Source organism: Nycticebus coucang, chromosome 17 (assembly GCF_027406575.1).
Source record: "Nycticebus coucang isolate mNycCou1 chromosome 17, mNycCou1.pri, whole genome shotgun sequence".
Lineage (NCBI taxonomy): Eukaryota > Metazoa > Chordata > Mammalia > Primates > Lorisidae > Nycticebus > Nycticebus coucang.
In genome coordinates, this window is record NC_069796.1 from 18,022,283 (window position 1) to 18,038,151 (window position 15,869).

General features: G+C 37.9%; 1 non-coding gene and 1 pseudogene across 2 annotated transcripts; both read left to right on the forward strand.

Annotated features, from left to right (window-relative positions):
• Positions 1-4,797: 4,797 nt before the first annotated feature.
• On the forward strand, positions 4,798-5,937 carry LOC128568719 (centromere protein S-like; annotated as a pseudogene). The gene has a single exon (XR_008375202.1). The product of XR_008375202.1 is annotated as a centromere protein S-like (transcript).
• A 9,543-nt stretch (positions 5,938-15,480) lies between these two features.
• Positions 15,481-15,587, forward strand: LOC128569470 (U6 spliceosomal RNA). Its single transcript, XR_008375405.1, has one exon. It is a non-coding gene; the product is annotated as a U6 spliceosomal RNA (small nuclear RNA).
• Positions 15,588-15,869: the final 282 nt, after the last annotated feature.

Consider the following 15,869-nt stretch of genomic DNA (forward strand, 5'->3'; position numbering starts at 1 on the left):
ATGTCCCATTAAGTTATTAACTTCCTCTCTTTCCGTTTTCTTGAGGAAGGCTTGCAGTGCTATAAATTTCCCTCTAAGGACTGCCTTTGCAGTATCCCAGAGGTTCTGGTAATTCATGTCTTGATTGTTGTTTTGTTCCAAAAATTTGGTGATTTCCTTCTTAATCTCGTCTATAACCCATCTATCCATCAGCATAATCTTCCTTCATTTTCCCACAAAATTACCTTTTTTTTTTCATTTCTGCTCCTCTTCCATCTTTTATGTCATTTGTCTTAGACAAAGTTCCTTTTACTCTCTTCAATTAGTCATTAAGCTGATATTTTGAGCCCAAACAAAGTGCCAAATACTTTACCAGATTCAAGGGATACAAAGATGACTCATGCTTGGTTCTTGCATCTAAAGTTGGAAACAAATTAAATGTCCAACAGAGGAAACATGGTTACAGTAATTATAATATGCTTGAAAAAAGAGACCACTGTACAGCTCTTAAAATTATTTTACAAAGTATATCTAATGACATGAGGAAATCTATACAATCTGATGGAAAATGACAAAAGTCAGCAGAATGGTAGAGAACACAGCCTTTGTGCTTCATAGCTAGATTAAACTAGGTGCCAGAGTTGGCTCAGACACTTCCTAAATGTATAACCATGAGTTAGTTATTAAATCTTTCTAAGCCTCAGTTTCCTCATCTATAAAGATAATAATAGTCCTTACTTTCATAAGGTCCTAGTGGTGATTAAATAAGGTGATGTATGCAAAGTATTTGGCCTGATGCCAGCTCATATTAAGTGATAAACAAACACTACCCATTCCTAGAATGTTACAGTATACTAACATAATTAAAATATGTACTAAATATATGCATAGAAACAAGAAGGAAATATCATAAAATGTAAATACTGATATTATATCTTAGTCATATGACTATAGATGATTTTTATTTTTTTCTAATACGTTATGTATTTTCTTTATTTTCTACAATGGCAATGGTTTATTTTCTTTTTAAAAAGTCTTTGTGTTTTAAGAAATAAATATTGAAGTATTTATGAATGTAATGACATGATGTTATGAATTTGTTTTAAAATAATCTAGGGCTATAAGAGTGGGTAAGAGTATAAACAATGTAAGATGGACCACAAGTTGATAATTACTGAGTCAGGGTCATGGGGCTGTGGCATTCATTATCTGACATCTATTTATATCTATTCTTTTTTTTCTAGATTAATATAAGGGTACATACGATTAGGTTACATTTTTTGCATTTATAAGGTAAAGTCCAAATTGCACTTGTGTCCTTTGCCCAGGAGTTGTGCCATATACCTCTATATTGTAACCATTAGGTGGGAGTTTCCTACTCCTTTTCCTGTCCCCTTTCTTGAATTTAATTGTGTTTTTTCTCTCAGGTGGGCCTGTAGTTGTTCATCTACTAGTTTCAAATGAGTATTGAGTGAGTATACGGGATGCTTCTTTTTGCATTCCTGATATACTTTACTGAGGAGAATGTTCTTCGACTCCATCCAGGTAAACACAAAATATACTAATTCTCCATCTCTTTTATAGCTGAATAATATTGCATGGCATACGAATGCCACAATCTATTTATTCACTCATGAGTCAATGGGTACTTGGGTTGTTCCCACATCTTGGCAATTGTGAATTGAGCTGCTATAAACATTCAAGTGCAAACGTCCTTATGATAAAATGATTTTTTTCTGGGTAGATCATAGTAATGGGATTGTGTGATCAAATGAAAAGTCTAACTTGTACTAGACTGTTTATTGCAGCTCAATTTACAGTCGCCAAAATGTGGAAACAGCCTAAATGCCCACCAACCCAGGAATGGATTAACAAGCTGTGGTATATGTATACCATGGAATACTATTCAGCCATTAAAAAAAATGGAGACTTTACATCCTTCGTATTAACCTGGATGGACGTGGAAGATATTATTCTTAGTAAAGCATCACAAGAATGGAGAAGCATGAATCCTATGTACTCAATTTTGATATGAGGACAATTAATGACAATTATGGTTATGGGGGGGAACAGAAAGAGGGAAGGAGGGAGGTGGGTGGGGCCTTGGTGTGTGTCACACTTTATGGGGGCAAGACATGATTGCAAGAGGGACTTTACCTAACAATTGCAATCAGTGTAACCCGGCTTATTGTACCCTCAATGAATCCCCAACAATAAAAAAAAAAAAAAAAAAATGAAAAGTCTATTTTAGCTCTTTAAAGATTATCCATACTTCTTTCCAAAAAGGCTATTTTAATTTGCAATCCCAACAACAATGTATAAATCTTCCCTTCTCTCTGCATCCATGCCAGCATCTGCAACTTTGGGAGTTTGTGATCTGGGCTGTTCTCACTGGGTGACATCTCAAGGTGGTTTTGATTTGCATTTCTCTGATGTTTACAGACAGTGAGTATTTTTTCATGTGTTTGTTGGTATAATGGCAATGTATTAACTTTATAATAATAAAAAAAGTTCTTTGAAATTTTTTTTTTGAGATGGAGTCTCACTATGTTGCCCTTGGTAGAGTACCGTATCACAGCCTGGCTATTTTTTTTGTTGTTGCAATTGTCATTGTTATTTTAGCTGGCCCAGGCTGGGTTCGAACCCGCCAGCCTGTGTGTGTGTAGCCAGTGCCCTACGCACTGAGCTACGGGTTCCACCATTCGAAATAATTTTTTAAATTCTTTAAAACTAAGTTAAATATTTTTCAGTTTGCTTAAAAATAAAAAAGTCAACTATTGCACACTTTAATTAGAAAAGTTAAAGTCAGATTCTAATTCAATGCTGTATGTGGAAACTAAAAATGTTGGTTCTATTTTAGCTTAAATTGTTATATTATTTAAAATAAATGCTTAAATGATTTGTTCCTATTTGACAATTTAACTAATACTAGAACATCATTAAGAAAATAGAACCAAGGCCAGGCACAGTGGCTCATGCCTGTAATCCCAGCACTCTGGAAGGCTGAGGCAGGTGGATTTCTTGAGCTCAGGACTAGCCTGAGTTAGAGACCCCCATCTCTAAAAATAGCTGGGTGTTGTGGCGGGCACCTATAGTCCCAGTTACTAGGGAGGCTGAGCCAAGAAGATTGCTTGAGCCCAAGTGTTTGAAGTTGCTGTAAGCTATGAGGTCACAGCTCTCTACCTAAGGGTGACAAAGTGAGACTCTGTCTCAAAAAAAGAAAAAAAGATAGAAAAAGAACACTGAACTGCCCTTGAAAATAAAATACAGGGCTCAGCACCCGTAGCTCAGTGAATAGGGCACCAGCCCTGCCAGTGCCGAGGCAGCTACATACACCGAGGCGGGCAGCCTCAGAAGGCTGAGACAAGGGAATCACTATGCCCAAGAGTTTGAAGTTGCTGTGAGCTGTGACGCCATGAAACTCTACCAAGGGCGACATAGTGAGACTCTGTCTCAAAAAAAAAAAAATTTAAATGTGTTAACGATTATAGGATGTGTGCATGCGTATGTGTGCATTTGTGTCCAATGGAGAATTTGTTACCATAGTAACAGAATTTGACAGTATAAAATAAAATCAGTACTGTAAACACTGTGGGTAAAGAGTTGGGAGAAAAGCATTGCTAGTCCCTTGAGCAGATGATATAACTCACACCCATATTTGTATAAAAGAAACATATTCCATTTATTTAAAGTTGAATCATGGACTCAGGGATAAAAAGATAAACACTCAGGAAATGTGGAATACCTAAGATATTTATGACTATTCTTACTCATTTAAATAAAAGAAACTCAATATGAATTTTAAATTCATTGACTTTTCCTATTATTATGGTATGATACAGGAAGGTTCTTTAAAGATTTATTCTTTTAAAAAAATGACTACTATATTCTATTTTTCAATTGCATGAATGTTACAGGAAATGAGTATATAAAATAAGAAGCAGAAAATAGGAGGATCTAATTTTGCTCCTTACTGCCCACAGATAAAAACACCTGCAGAGAGCTTTGAATATTAATACCAAGCATGTGCTGATGTTTCCAAATTTTATATCTTCTAAAAAGTCTTTTCTCTGCTTTCCCACCTCCTCCTGTTTGTTCTTCAGATTTCAACCTGAATGTCAAGTCCCAGAGATGCCCTTTCTTGAGTCTGAGACTAGGTTAGTTATAAGATAGGCATTTCTAATCCTTCTGACCTTGACTCACTGGAAGAAATATATTTCATATCATGAGATGGTTCACATATATGCATTGTTGAACAAATAACCATCCCTATGTGCCATTCAATATTATAAAGCACTAGGGATACAAAGTGAATAAGTCAGATAAAATCTCTTGCCTTGATAGACCTTACATTCTGGTGATCCTGTTTCTGCCTTTGTCTCCATTACAATTATGGCTGGATACTGGGAGATTGCTTGAGCTCAGTTTGAAACCTGCCTGAGCAAAAGTGAGACCTGATCTCTACTAAAAATAGAAAAATTAGATGGGTGTGGTGGCAAGGCCAGTAGTCCCAGCTACTTGGGAGGCTGAAGTAGGAGGATCACTTAAGCCCAGGAGTTTAAGGTTGCAATGAGCTATGATGATGCCACAGCACTCTAGCCCAGGCAACAGAGTGAGACTCTGTCCCCCACCAAAAAAACGAAATTGATCCTATTGATTGATCCTATCAAAACATAAATCAGATCATGTCACTCTTTTGCTCAAAACCATTCAACGGCCTCCTATGTTCAGAGTTAAAACCAAAGGCCCTCCTGACTGCGCCGTGGGGGCCACCGACCCTTTCTGTCTGCTCTTGCTTGCCTGAGGCTGCCCGCTGTGATGGAGGAGGAAGTGGCGGAGGAGTAGCAGCGATTTTCTTACCAACAGAGACTAAAGGCAGCCGTTCACTATACTGTTGGTTGTCTGTGTGAGGAAGTTGCAGTGGACAAAGAGATGCAGTTCAGCAAACAGACCATTGCAGCAATTTTGGAGATGACCTTTCGACAATATGAAAATTTTGCCAAAGACCTTGAAATGTTTGCAAGACATGCGAAAAGAACCACAATTAACACTGAAGATGTGAAGCTGTTAGCCAGGAGTAGTAATTCGCTGGTAAAATACATTGCTGAGAAAAGTGAAGAGATTGCTCAGATTAACCTAGAACGAAAGGCAAAGAAGAAAAAGAAATTAGAGGATGAAAACAAAAATTTAAATGAGCCAGCAGAGCCTGGAGCAGAGGAAAGTGAGAATTAAACTCTCTCAACACATGGAAAATGCAGTTTTAGCAGGTAGAGTCACCTAGAAGTACGTATTGTCACAAAAAGAATTTTGAAGGGATAAGTAGAAATTAAAAAATAAAAGTCCAGGCAGCTTTTTTGTCCTGTCTTCTCTAAGTCATTAACTGCTAAATCTAGTTTAAAAGTGAACTGGAAATTCTTAAGCAAAATACTCCCAAGCCCATACAAAAGTCATGTGTTTGGAGGATATGTGCTGGAAATTTTGTCTTTGCAATTAAAAAAAAATTGTGCTAAAAAAAAACCCAAAGGCCCTCCTACAAACTATAGTCCTTACATGATCTGGCCCCCCAGCTGGCCCTGTCCTCATCACCTTGTATTCCTCCCCTTCACTTCCATTTAGTCACATTGGCCTTGTTTTTCTTCAAACAGGCCAGACACACTCAGGGCCTTCGTACTGACTATTCCTTCTGCCTGGACTGTTCCTCCTCCAAATATCCTTATGTCTCATTTCCTTAATTCTTTGAGGTCTCTAACCAAAAAGCACCTTCCCACAGAGGTCTTCCCTGATTACCCTTTGTAAAATTTTTATTTCTGCCCAGACACCTGTTATACTCCTCCTCCTTCCTTTTGTTTTTAGGTTTCTTGTCACCTAACATAGCCTATGTTTTACTAATTTGTTGTGTTTATTATCTATCTTTACTTTAGGAACACAGTCCATAAGAGTCTAGATTTATATGTTTATTCACTGATAATAAAAACTGAAACAAAAGTTTCACAAAATATCCTTAGTGTGATTTACTTTGATATTTTGTTATTTCTTTTGTTAAAAATCCTGACTGATTTCATCACCCACTTGTGGATCATGATACACAGGTTAAATTACACTGACTTGGTTGGGAGCAGTGGCTCATACTTATAGAACTCTGGGAGGCCAAGGCAAGAGGATTGCTTGGGGGCAGGAGTTCAAGACCAGCCTGAGCAAGAGCAAGATCCCATCTCGACAAAAAATAGAAAAATCAGCCACATATGGTGATATGTATGTGTAGTCCCAAGTACTTGAAGGCTGATGCAGGGGAGGAACACTTTTGCCCAGGAGTTTGAGGTTGCAGGGAGCTATGGTGATACCACTGCACTCTAACAGGGGTGAGAAAGTAAAACTCTGTCTTAAAAAAGAGAGAGAGAGAGAGATTATACTGCCTTAATGTAAGCTTTCATTGTGTCTTATACATTTCTTTCATAGCATATCATGACTCTACGTGAGCATGCATACGCGTGTGTGCATGTGTGTATATTTATTTATTCCTTGCCCCACTGTGAGTCCCACAAGGGGATGAGAAGTCAGGGCTGTCTTACTCACAGCTGTCTTTCCAGCCCCTACCATAGCAGGGCAACAAATCAAGTCATGTGCAAACAGAAGTTAAAAGGGAGAAGGATCTATAAGCAGAAGTTAGCTACCAGGAAGACAATGAACAGAAACACAGAGGGAAGTAGAAACTATGGCCCAGGAGACGGAGCTGTAGTGCAGTTCTAAGTCCTTAAGTCTCTTTACCTCCTTTCATTTAGGTGGGGTTTTGTTTTTTGAAACTAATGCTACAAAAATAGCAGATGAATTGAACATCTTTACTGATCAGAGCACAACAATTCAAAAACTTCACTAAATAAATTCCAGTAGTTTCTAAATTTCAGGAAGGTATCATTGGATGAATGGAGGGACTAACTATAGTCTGGAGATGGGGACTTGCTTTGCCGTGCTGTTTAGCTCTGCCATACAGGAAGGTGCCTGCCTGGCCACTTGCTCAGTGGGAAGGACGATTTAGAATAGCAGTTCTCAACCTGTGGGTCCCAACCCACAGGAACTGTATTAAAGGGTCGCAGCATTAGGACCGTTGAGAACCACTGATCTAGAAGGTCTTAGGAAGATACTTTCAAAGGTAAATAGAACTCTTACAACTCACTGGAATTCTCTCTCCCTCTCTCTCGCTCTTTCAGTGTGCTCTGTTCTAGGAGGATTAGGGAACACAGGCCTGATCCCAATTCAGGGGAGTATCTAGGCTAGTAATCCAGGCCACCTCAAGTTCAGGCACTCTATCTTGCTCTTTTCCATTCTAACACATTTCATTGCTCCAGACTTCATTTTACATAAGAATTGCAAAATTTTGGCTCGGTGCCTGTAGCACAGTGGTTACAGCACCAGCCACATATACCAAAGTTCCAACTGGCCTGGCCCAGCTAACCAACAATGATAACTGCAACAAAAAATAGCCGGGTGTTGTGGCAGGCGCTTGTAGTTCTAGCTACTTGGGAGGCTGAGGCAAGAGAATCACTCAGACCCATGAGTTTGAGGTTGCTGTGAGCTGTGACGCCATAGCACTCTATCCAGGGTGACATAGGGAGACTCTGTCTCAAAAAAAAAAAAAAGTACTGCAAAATCTGAGATTCAAGTTTGACCATTCAGTGAGACAGTCTAACTTGCTAGATTCTATATTGGAGATTAGAGACAAAAACCCTCCTAGATAGGCCTGTTGTGGTGGCTCATGCTTGTAAACCTAACACTTTGGGCAGGCAAAGGTGGGAGGACTGCTTGAGCTCAGGAGTTTGAGACCAGCCTGAGCAAGAGGGAGACCCTGTCTCTACTGAAATAGAAAAGCTAGCCAAGCATTGTGGCATTAAAGAAAGAAAAATGGTGGAGCAACTTTTACTTTTCTTAGCCATTGAAAGTTACAAATCATGACTTACAGGAAAATATAAAAGATGAAAAATATAAAATATTTTTATAAGTGAGTATAGAATGAAATGCCAATAGCCTGAGTAAATTCTGATTGGCAATAGCCTGAGTAAATTCTGATTGGCAAGGCAGATGCCACAACACTCTAGCCTGGCCAACAGAGTGAGACTCTCCCTCAAAATAAATCAATAAATAATAAAAATAAAAATAAAAATAATAAAAGAAATGGAAAAAACAACATAACATAAGCTTCATCATCCTTTTCCTTTTTTCTTGTTTTAGGGATGGGGTCTCTGTTGATCAGGCTGCAATGGTTTGTGGTACAGTCATAGCTCACTATTACCTCAAATTTCTGGGCTCAAATAGTTCTCCTCCCTTAGCCTCCTGAGTAGCTGGGATTATAGGCACATGCCAATATCCCTATTTTCTATTTTTTTTTTTTAAAGATATGGGGTCTCCTTATGCTGACTAGGCTGGTTTTGAACTCTTGACCTCAACCAATCCTCCCACCTTGGCATCCCGAAGTGCTGGGATTACAGGCATAAGCCACTACAGTTGGCCTGTTTACTCTAGTTAAGTACCTTTTAATCTGTAAGGCAGTATCTTTCTTTTTGATTTCTGAAAGCAAAAATTGGAGTATGATATAGAGTTGTTATTTATCTCATCAATTAAAAAAAACTTGGTGGTAGGGGGAGGGGAATCTTGCCCTTCTCCAAACTGGAACTGTTCTGTTCATTAGTTTGCTCCAAGCCACCGCAATTCCAAAGTCTCTGCAGGCCAGGTGTGGAGAGAAGCCCTTAAGAAAGCTGGGTACCATGTATGAGACTCCATCAATAAATGTAAGTTGACTTGAATAATAACAATAGACTCATTATAAGCTTCATTTCACCCAGCCAATAAAGCATAAACAGTGAGCTCTTAAATTGTCTTACTACCATGAGACAGCAGCAGAACTGCTCTCAGGCTTAATCCAGAGTCACCCAGGAATCCACCAGCCTCTTAGAATCGACCATATCTGAAGATCAAATGGATGTTTCTCATACACACTTGACCTTCTAAAGTAGAATTAGATACCCCAGTAACATATCCAGACCTAACATGGGTTTGTTGTTTTTTTTTCTCTTTACTGTCTTTATTTTCTCAAACTGAACATCATTATAATGTACATGAACAAACTGATAGCCAATACTGAGGATCAAAACAAATATCATAAATTATAATCATAAATATAATTTTTTTTATTAAATCATAGCTGTGTACATTAATGCGATCATGGGGCACCATACACTGGTTCTATAGACCGTTTGACACATTTTCATCACACTGGTTAACATAGTCTTCCTGGCATTTTCTTAGTTATTATGCTAAGACATTTACATTCTACATTTACTAAGTTTCACATATACCCTTGTAAGATGCACCGCAGGTGTAATCCCACCAATCACCCTCCCTCCACCCCCCTCCCTCCCCTCCCATTCCCCCTTCCCCCTATTCTTAGGTTATAACTGGGTTATAGCTTCCATGTGAAAGCCATAAATTAGTTTCATAGTAGGGCTGAGTACATTGGATACTTTTTCTTCCATTCTTGAGATACTTTACTAAGAAGAATATGTTCCAGCTCCATCCATGTAAACATGGAAGAGGTGAAGTCTCCATCTTTCTTTAAGGCTGCATAATATTCCATGGTGTACATATACCACAATTTATTAATCCATTCGTGGATCGATGGGCACTTGGGCTTTTTCCATGACTTAGCAATTATGAATTGGGCTGCAATCTAACATGGGTTTGTATGAGCTTTGAGACAGATCATGTCATGGTCCATTATTTCACTTCCAACAGTCAAGTGTCCTTTCTGATTCACCTGTGCAAGCTTCAACTTGCTGGGCTCATCACTGTTGAAGGGAGGGCTTCATTTGTTTATGCTTTACATGGATATTACATGTCTTGATTTTTTTGTATCTCAAAATTTTCATAATGACCCACATATTTATCTCTGACCATCTTTTAACCTGAACATTAAGGTTCAAACAAATGTGTCAGGCACTATGCTACATATTTTGGCTTACATTACATTTGATATTCTCACCATTTGTGAGAGCCCTAATGTTATGTGGTTCTAAGTTATAAATGTACTTTATACTCTAAGAAATTTTCAGGCCAGGCAAGGTGGCTCATGCCTATAATCCTAGCACTCTGGGAGGCCGAGACCGTTGGATCCCTTGAGCTCAGAAGTTCGAGACCAGGCCTGAGAAAGACTGAGACTTCATCTCATAGAAAAACTAGCTGGGCATTGTGTCAGGCACCTGGAGTCCCAGCTACTTAGGAGGCTGAGGCAAGAGCGCTTAAGCCCAAGAGTTTGAGGTTGCTGTGAGTTATGATGCCACAGCACTCTACCTAGGGTGACAGTGAGACTCTGTCTCAAAAAAAAAAAACACAGAATAAAAAATTTTCAAATTTATTCACATTCTTATAAATAAAATTATTCAGCTTTCTCCAGTGAAATTTCAATTATGTGAATTTCAAACAACTTACGTAGATACTCCACCTGCAACAAGGGGAACTTAACTTCCAACTCTGTGTGAACTGGGCATAGTGACTTCTTTCCAAAGAGTATGGTATAAGAAGGAGAGAAAAAGAATAAGTTTTCAGTGGAGAAACCTGAAAACACTGTGTCAGCTAGATAAATGAGATCAACATGAGCAGTGAGAAGTCAGTTGATAAATGTGGCCTTAATATGACATGATAGATATGGCACTTTACTTCTTTTTTTTTTTTTTTTTTTTTTTGGTTGCAGTTTGGCCGAGGCCGGGTTTGAACCCGCCACCCTCGGTATATGGGGCCGGCGCCTTACCGACTGAGCCACAGGCGCCGCCCAGGCACTTTACTTCTGTGTCTTCTAAAATCCTGTAGCTTTAGTACAATATGAGGGGAAAAAAAAAAAAAACAGATCTCAAGAGAGATATGCTACCTAATTAACTAGTATTCCTCAAAACTGTCAATGCTTCAAAAACAAGGAAATATCAAAGAAAGTGTTCTGGAGGAACCCTATAAAAGGAACCTAACGATATTTAATAACTAAAGGTAATGTGATATGTTTAATGAAATTCTGGGACAGAAAAAGGACTAAGAAAAAACTAAAACAAGTAAGAAATATGAATAAACCATGGACTTTAGTAAATAATAATGTATTGATATTGGTTCATCAATGTTAACAAATACACTAGATCAATGTAAGATGTCTATAATAGTACAACTGGATATGGAGTATACAGCAACCCTGTACTATCTTATCAATTTTTCTGTAAATGTAAAACTGTTCTTATTATTTTTAAAGTTTAAAAATAAAAGTCTATTATTTTAAAAAGGTTTTCAGTTATAATACAATCATACCATTCATACATTGAATATACTTTTTGTTCAGTTGAAATAGTTTTAGGAGGCTCACATTTGTTAATATTCAAATTTATGCTGCAGATAGATTTACTTCTATTTAATTCTAATTTAACCAAACTGGAATAAGCAACTGATTTAATTAATTTATGGTAGCCGCTGGATATTGTGTGGATTTTTAAACTTAATTAGGAAAAAAATGTAAAATTACATATAATACTGAATGTTTCTTTCAATTTATTTTATTTAACCTAATAACCAGAAGCATACAGACATCTATAAAATTTTCAGTGACCTATTTCATATGGAAAAGAGACGGGGTATTCATCTTACACATAAAAAAGATATTCCACAACTGATCTATAATAAAATTAAAACATCCTTTGAAGTTTTATAAAACTATATGTTAAAATAGACTCTCTGGGCTGGGTGCAGTGGCTCAAGACTATAATCCTAGCACTTTGGAGGTTGAGGTGGGAGGATCACTTGAGCTCAGCAGTTGGAGACCAGCCTGAGCAAGAGCTAGACCTCACCTCTACTAAAAATAGAAAAAAACTGCCCAGGCCAAGTGGCTAAAGCCTGTAATTCCAGCATTCTGGGAGGCTGAGGCGGGAGGATTGTTTGAGTTCAGGAATTCCAGACAAGCCTGAGCAAGAGGGAGACCCCACCTCTACTAGAAATAGAAAGAAAAAAAAAAAAAGAATTAGCACAAAGTATGATTACAATCCAGTTTAAATAAATAAAAATAAATAAAATAGATTCTCTCACTTTGTAATATCTAGCACTTTTATCTGTGCATTCAAGCATTTCAGAAGCACCATATGGTACATTAATAGTGACATTTCCTAAATGGGAGAAGTGAAGGAGTCCGATGACTTATACCAGATTCTTCATGAGTCAGAGATAACAACTGTTCCATACAGTTATTACCCATCAGTCCTAAAGTAATGGTCAAGGGAATTATTTAAACATAAACCTCTGAAGTCATAAATAGAAAATGTTTAAAAATAGCCATTTTCCTATTAATTTTTTTTTTCATTTTCCTATTTATTTTCAAAAGTGGGTTGAAAACAAAACTTGGAAGGATTCAAATACCTAAAGACACTGCTAAAATGCAATGCAAATATATAGTTCTTGCCTTTAAAAATATATACTGATGTCTATTGCATTTTTGATAATATTAGGGGTAAAGAGTACTGGCCTAAGCTACTTAAAGCTTAAGTCCTATACCAAGATTGTTTGGAAGTAATCCTTCCAAGTTTTGTTGGAAGTCTTGCCTACATAGGAAGTATATTAGACAGTTTTCTATTAATTCTGTCTTTACTATTTTGGTTTCATTGCTTCTGAGATAACCACCTTGAAAATCAACAAATAACATTGTAGCAGTAAACACAATTATGAAATTATTTAATGTCATAAACCAAGAACACCTGACTGCAGAATTTTTGTTGCTTTTATCTTTAGCGAGAGTTTCTTGAGAACACATACCAAAAATAAAACATCAATATTTTGTACACAGTTCTAAATCTTTGTAAAAATTAGTTCCACATACACTGAAAACTAGGTTAGGCCCCCACAATCTTGTTTCAACTTATGCAGTACAAGATTGTGCTAGTAACAGTCAGGCAACCCATTTAAAGCAGTGTGATTTTTAAAAAGGAGTAATAAGTAGAAAAATATTTGATATTAAGCAGACTGGGATAAAATACATTAACACATGCCATCCAATAATTCTAGAAACACATGACATTGTCAGAGGAATCTCTAACCTTGATGATGGAGGCCTTGAGGGCAATAATAATTGTGTGTCAAGCAAATAGCAGATTCTAATCAAATTCCTGGTTGCCTGGTTTCAGTACTTAATAATGAAAAATGAAAACACTGTTCTTATTAGTATATGCTCTGTTCACATAAATTTATAGTGACAGAACTAATAAAGTTCTGGGACTTTGCCCTAAGAGTATACATAGTTTAGCATAAAGTAAGACCTTGGTTGAATCCAGCAAAGTGGGATTAACTCTAAGAAATACACAAAAGCCCTCATCAGAAAAGTGTCTTACTGCAGACACATAGTATGTACCCTGAGGATATCTTACTTATAGCTTCACTATATCACCCTTCACAGGGTCCCAGTAGGGAACTCATTATGGGAGGACCAGGTACACTCCTTCACATTGACTTCATAAATAGTTTCCTCCTGTGGACTCAAAGACAGATCGGCATCATCAAGGAAAGTCCAATTTCACTAAATATCTCTTTAATTTAATTTTCCATTTAAGAAACCAATTTCCATATCTAAGCTAATGACTCATTAATAGTGTTAAAAGAAAAACTTTAGATGAATTAAATTTAACAGAGTTTGAACAAAGAATTATTCACAGATCAGCCAGTCCCCAAACCAGAATAGGTTCAGAGACTCCAGCACTGCTGCATAAGTGAAGAGGGTTTATGAACAGAAAAAGGAAAAGTGATGGACAGAAAATTCAAGGGAGGTGCGAAGGCAGCTAGATTGGTTACAGCTCAGAATTTGCCTTATTTGAACACAGTTTTAACAGTTGGCCACCTGTGATTGGCCAGAGCTCAGTGACTGACACGAATAGGTTACAGCCTGTTTGCACATCCAGTCAAGTTATACTTCACTACATACAGAGAGGCCTTTAGGCCAAGCTTTGTATATGTAAGGAGGAAGCTTTAGGATAAATTTAACAATGGTAAGACAGGTGATATACTTCAACAAATTGTACTGAATGAAAAGCACCATATACAGGTTTTGTTCCCAAACACCAGTATATCCAACATAACTATTCTAGAATTAATTCTTTGGGTTTTTTTTTTTCGTTTTCTTTCTTTTTTTTTTTTTTTTTTTTGAGACAGAGTCTCACTTTGTCATCCTCAGTAGAGTGCTGTGGTGTCACAGCTCACAGCAACCTCAAACTCTTGAGCTCAAGTGATTCTCTTGCCTCAGCCTCCCGAGTAGCTGGGACTACAGGCACCCACAACAACACCTGGCTATTTTTAGAGATGGGGTCTTGCTCTGACTGAGGCTGGTCTCAAACTCCTGATCTAGAATTAATTCTTCATGCTGTAACTGAGTTTATATGCCAGGACCTTGGTGGGCCAAAGAAAGAGAAGAAGAGAGAAGTAAGGCAAATGTGATAGACCCATTGAGCAACTCTAAACAAGTGTAAAAATGTTTTGTAGGATAGAGGAGCTAGGCCAAAGAAAAGGTTATTGCTAAGGCTGGGCATGGTGGCTCATGTCTGTAATCCCAGCACTTGGGAAAACAAGGCAGGTGGGATTGCCTGAGCTCACAGGTTCAAGACCAGCCTGAGCCAGAGCTAGACCTCATCTCTAAAAATAGCCGGGCATTGTGACAGGCATCTGTAGTCCCCTCAGCTACTTGGAAGACTGAGGCAAGAGAATTGCTTAAGCCCAAGAGTTTGAGGTTGCTGTGAGCTGTGATGCACAGCACTCTACTACGTGTGACATAGTGAGACAATTAAGAAAAAAAAAGAGGCTCGGTGCCTGTGGCTGTAGCGGCTAAGGCGCCAGCCACATACACGGGAGCTGGTGGGTTCTAATCCAGCACAGGGCCCACCAAACAACAATGATGGCTGCAACCAAAAAAAATATCCGGACGTTGTGGCGGCACCTGTAGTCCCAGTTACTTGGGAGGCTGAGGCAAGATAATTGCTTAAGCCCAGAAGTTGGAGGTTGCTGTGAGCTATGATGCTACAGCACTCTACCCAGGGTGACAGCTTGAGGCTCTGTCTCAAAAAAAAGGGGGGGGCACTGGAAGTGAAGCCTAGTTTGACAGAAATCTTGTCGCACATGACAAGATTAAAACAACAAATAATACCCTAATATGTCATCCTTTTTACTGACAAACACAAGAAGACAACTTGCTTTATTTTTTTTTAAAGGTGCCATCTAGGATCATTAACAATTGATTTTCTTTTAAACATTATTTAAATTAAGCCAAACAATTTTAACAATCTACCATGTTTATTCAAATAGGAGATCAATTATACAGTATTTCCCCATTTTGTAAAACAATGTATAGCACATGGCTAGTGGGGAGAAATTACTCTTCTAAGAAATAACTGAATCTGATTTTGAGGGGCTAAGTCAAATGTCTGCTTAGTTGTATCAAAAATAAGTATGGACGTGCTCGCTTCGGCAGCACATATACTAAAATTGAAACAATACAGAGAAGATTAGCATGGCCCCTGCGCAAGGATGACACGCAAATTCGTGAAGCGTTCCATATTTTTTTGTCTGTAAAAAAAAAATAAGAATAAAAATAAGTATGGACATATGTCTACAAAAATACCTTAAACACAGTGATTACCTCTAAGAACTGGATGGCTAGAAGACAAGGGCAGGAGAGAGACATCTGTCTACTATTATATATCCTTTTGTATCTTTTTAATGTTAAAGTGTATGACTGTACTATTAAAAGAATATCATTTATTTAAAGTTAAATTGGCCAGGTGTGGTCCCTCATGCCCATAACCCCAGCACTTTGGGAGGCCAAGGTGAGAGAGTATCACTTG